Below are 5,044 nucleotides of genomic sequence, written 5' to 3' on the forward strand. Positions count from 1 at the left end.
CCGGCTGGTGGCTTTGTCGAGGGGGCTACTGGCCCGAAGAACCGGCATAGAGGTGGTTACCGTGGCCATCGTGGTGGTCGTGGGGGTGCACGTGGTGCTGGTCGTGGTCGGTTCCACAGGCCGCCCCCACCACCGCCTGTGGTTGACCATGAAGCTACGGATATGGCTGTCGATCCTGTGCAGTCGGCTGAGTTGCCTAGCCAGGCGATGGAGGTTGTGACGGCTTTGGCCAATGTGGAGGTCCCTGTTCCTGGAGGTGATGCGGCGGCAGGGGTTAGGGCTGAGTCTGAGAGGGCGTCCAAGGGGGCGCGTAAGAAAGAAAAGATGTTGTGCTATCGATGTGGTGAGAAAGGCCATTTTATTGCTGAGTGCTTGGCAGAACTCTGCAGCTTGTGCGGTAAGATTGCTCATGGTAGGGGGGACTGCCCAACCATGCGAGATCAAGCTCCGGCGCTTACGATGTATGGATTTTTCTGTGCTGAGCTCACTTTCTTTGAGTCCCCGGCGGCGAGGGAGATTCCTGTTGAGACTCAGAGTATGACTACTGGCATTGTGAAAGTCACTCGCGAAGTGGTGTCTGAGGCTCAAATTGTGTAGAGGCTTCAGGAACTGGCTCCAGGTGAGTTTCAGTGGGAGCTCGTTCAGATCGAGGACAATGTCTTTAGGGTTGATTTCCCAACGGTTGAGGATTTGCAGAAGCTGTTGAGTTTTGGGTTGTGCAAGGTGCCTGGTACTAAGTGCATCCTGGAGTTTCACGAGTGGAAAAAGGTGGAGCCTAAGGGCAAACCGCTGACAAAGGTGTGGCTGTGGTTTTCAGGGGCCCCATCTGAAGCTTTGACCGATGTTAGAGTAGTGGCGAGTTTGGGTATGATGGTTGGTAAGACTGAGGAAGTGGACATGCCTTTTACCCGAGCACAGGGGGTAGCCAGGCTCTTAGTGGGTGTTTTGGACATTGCTTTTGTCCCGGACATGGTTAACTGGTTTTACCGGGGAGAGGTGTTTCCTCTTGAGATCGAGTTCGAGGATCCGGAGCTGTTTGCCGAGGGGGTTTCTGCGGCTGCCATGGATATGCACGAGGGGGGTGGTGGTGTCGGTGCTCGTGGGGATCAGAATGATAAGGCTGCACGGGAGAAGGCCAATGGGTCAAGTCCGGTTGCTCAGTTGCCCGGCGATGGCTCCGGAGTTGAGCCTTCATCGGCTCCAGCGGTACCGATGAACACGCTGCATTTTGGGTCCTTTGGGCCAGCATCGGCTCCTCCCCGGCTTTGGAGTGACAGAGTGGAGTCTGATGACAGCTTTGAGTGTATGCTTCCGCCTTTGGAGCTTGATGTTGTGGCTGGCCCTGTGATGGTGGGTGAGGTTAGGGAGGTGGAGCCTCCGGTGGGTCCGCTTTCCCCTACCATGGTTTCTAACCGAGATATGCTGACAGTCTCGGAGGTTCGGTGTGGGGAGGAGAGTCTGGGGCAGGTGGCCCCGGCCTCTCCTTCTTTTAGTCTGGCGCAGGTCACATCGATGGCGCCGGCGATGGTCGGCGGTGGGGGAGGCTGCATGGCCCTTTCTCCTATGGTGGCGCCGGTACCGGTGGGCGTGGCCAGCGCCGGGGGAGTGAGCCCGAGGCAGGCGGCCTCGGCTATTGCCTCCCCGGTTGGGGCGGCAACACTTGCGCATTCGGACGCGTTGAGGGAGGAGCTGGGGCAGGCGGCCTTGGCTCTCTCTTCTTCTCCGGCGGTCAGGCAGACCGCGTCTCCTACACCGACGGTTCCATCTCCTGCGCCGGCAGGGGGTGGGAGGAGGGTGCGGGCAGGAGGCCCCCGCCTTCTCCTTCCCTCGCGCTCCCGTGGGCCTTGTGTCTGGGGGGGCTGGGAGCCCGCAGCCGCCTCCTTCGGTAACTTCGGTTGATCCTTTGAGGGATTCAGCGTGAGGCTTTACCAGGGAGGAGGTCATTGCTTTTGGCGGGATCCCCGACTCGACAGGGCGTCGGATGAGCGCTCGCGTCCTCGAGGTTCCGGAGGTGGACGATATGCAGCAGCGGTGCGCTATGAGGGCGGCCAAGCTTCAGGATGCTGCGATCTCCTCTGGTATGTCTGTCAACATCTCTAATTCGTTATTGCATTTTTTCTAATGAGGAGATTATAAACAATGCAAACCTATTAGGAGTTTCACTAGGAGATACTGATAGTGAGATTACCAATTCGGTGAATGATCTATTAGATTTGGTGGCGGAACGGGCTTTAGAGACTATTCGTAATCTCGCAGCGGTTAAGCCGATGAATGATGTTGAGATTGATGCGTTAGGGGTTTGAGTGCTTCATAGTCTGTGTGCGGATCTAGCACCCCCTATCCATGAGTCCGAGGACGATGATGTGCCCATAGAGAATGAGGCTGGTTCTACAGTTGAACCCGGTTGTGAGGACCGGACGTCACAGCCTAGTAAACCTAAACGCAAGTGGAAACGGAAGATTTATCCCGATTCTGCAGTTTGTACGAGTGCTAGAATTCGTACTACTAAAAAATTCCATGACAAATTATGAAAGGAATCTTTTGGAATAGCAGAGGTCTAAAGGACTTGGCTAAAAAAAGGTTTCTTGCTGAGGCCGCTTTAGAGCAGCGTCTGGATTTCATTGCTCTTTCGGAGACTGGTAGAGAAAACTTTGCGCCCCAGTTTCTGTCTTCTCTTGTGGGTGGTATTGATTTCGATTGGCATTGCCTCCCCCCGCGAGGAAGATCGGGTGGTATCTTACTTGGCGTGAGATGCGATTCGCTTGAGGTCCGAAGTGTAGTGATGGGCGACTTCGCGGTCAAGTTTCGAGTCAGGTCTAAAACAGATGGTTTCAATTGGGCGTTGGTGGCGGTGTATGGTGCCGCACAGCCTGAGCTTAAACCAGAGTTTCTGGCGGACCTTGTTCGAATCTGTGGATCGGAACAGCTTCCACTTTTGGTTGGTGGGGATTTCAATATCATTAGGAGGAGAGAGGAGAAAAATAATGATAACTTTGATGACAGATGGTCATTTATGTTTAATACCATTATTGAAAGCTTGGATCTGAGGGAGATTGAGCTTTCTGGTAGAAAGTTTACCTGGGCAAATGCTCTGCCAAACCCAACTTATGAAAAACTTGATCGAGTTCTCGCAAGCGTGGAGTGGGAACAAAAGTTCCCTCTGGTTACGGTGCAAGCTCTTTCGAGGGGAATATCCGATCACACACCCTTATTCGTGGATTCGGGGGAGCCTAACCACGTGGGTAACAAAAATACCTTTTCATTCGAGATGTCTTGGTTCGAACGAGAGGGGTTTTTGGACTTGATTGCCGGGGAATGGGATAGAGGTGCAGGCGGTAGGACTGCGGTCGAGCATTGGCAGAATAAGATTAGGCACTTGAGAAGCTTCTTACGGGGCTGGGATAAGCACCTAAGTGGTGTGTATAAGATTGAAAAGGATAGACTCCTTTCTCTTATACAGGCCCTATACATAAAGGCTGAATCTACGATTTTGCTGCCAGCTGAGCTTCAGGTTAAATTTGAGGCGGAGAAGAGGCTAAAAGAGTTGCTCCGTGAAGAAAAATTGAAGTGGGCTTTGCGTGCTAAAGTACACAAAGTGGTCCAAGGGGACGCCAATACTCAATTCTTTCATTTAATTGCTAATGGCAAGCATCGAAAGAAGCGCATTTTTCAACTTGAACAAGATGAGGGCACGATTTTAGGTCAGGATAACCTAAAAACATATATTTCCGAGTATTACAAGCAGCTATTTGGACCGCCGGAGGATAATTGTGTGTCTCTCGATGAGTCTAGGACTGAGGATGTGCCTCACCTTTCGGCTGCCGAAAATGACATTCTGGTGGCACCGTTCTCTGAGAAGGAGGTGTTTGAGGCAATTTCACAGATGAAAAACAATAAGGCGCCCGGTCCAGATGGGTTTCCGGCGGAGTTCTATAAAAAGTGCTGGCACATTATTAAGGGGGATTTGCTACCTATGTTCCATGATTTGTTCTCGGGACAGCTTCAATTATTTCAATTGAATTTTGGAACTATCACATTGCTTCCTAAGAAAACGGATGCTGTGAGGATTGAGCAATTCAGACCAATATGCCTCCTCAATGTTAGTTTCAAAATCTTTACCAAGGTCGGGACTAATAGGCTTACATAGATTGCGCATTCTGTGGTGCAACAGTCCCAAACTGCTTTCATGCCGGACAGAAATATCCGTGAAGGGGTGGTAGTCCTGCATGAAACGCTCCATGAAATCCATTCCAAAAAATTAGATGGAGTAATTTTTAAGGTGGATTTCGAGAAAGCGTATGATAAGGTAAAATGGCCATTTCTCCAACAGTCATTGCGTATGAAAGGTTTTGATGAAGCCTGGTGCAGACAGGTTGAATCTTTTACGCAAAAGGTAGTGTGGGAATTAAAGTAAATGACGACGTAGGTCATTATTTTCAGACACAAAGGCCTAAGACAAGGAGATCCGATGTCCCCTATCTTGTTTAATATTGTCGTGGATATGTTAGCAATTTTGATAGGTAGGGCTAAGGAAAGTGGTCAAGTAGGTGGATTGGTACCTCATCTTGTTGATGGAGGTGTTTCCATTCTTCAATACGCTGATGACACGATCATCTTTATGGAGCATGACTTGGCCAAGGCGAGAAATATGAAGCTGGTGTTATGCCTATTTGAACAATTGACCGGGCTGAAGATTAACTTTAATAAGAGCGAGTTGTTCTGTTTTGGTAGAGCCAAAGACGAACAAGAGGCATATCGGCAATTGTTTGGGTGCGAGTTGGGAGAGTTACCTTTCTCATACTTAGGTATTCCAATCCACCATTGTAGGCTGACAAACAAGGAATGGAAGTGCATCGAGGACCGATTTGAGAAGAAACTGAGTTGCTGGAAGGGTAAGCTCATGTCATACGGAGGCCGTTTGATCCTGATTAACTCGGTGCTCACGAGTATGCCTATGTTTCTCCTATCGTTCTTTGAGGTCCCAGTTGGTGTTCGGAAGAGACTGGACTTCTATCGATCGCGGTTCTTTTGGCAGAGTGATGAG

Source organism: Triticum aestivum, chromosome 2A (genome assembly GCF_018294505.1).
Source record: "Triticum aestivum cultivar Chinese Spring chromosome 2A, IWGSC CS RefSeq v2.1, whole genome shotgun sequence".
Lineage (NCBI taxonomy): Eukaryota > Viridiplantae > Streptophyta > Magnoliopsida > Poales > Poaceae > Triticum > Triticum aestivum.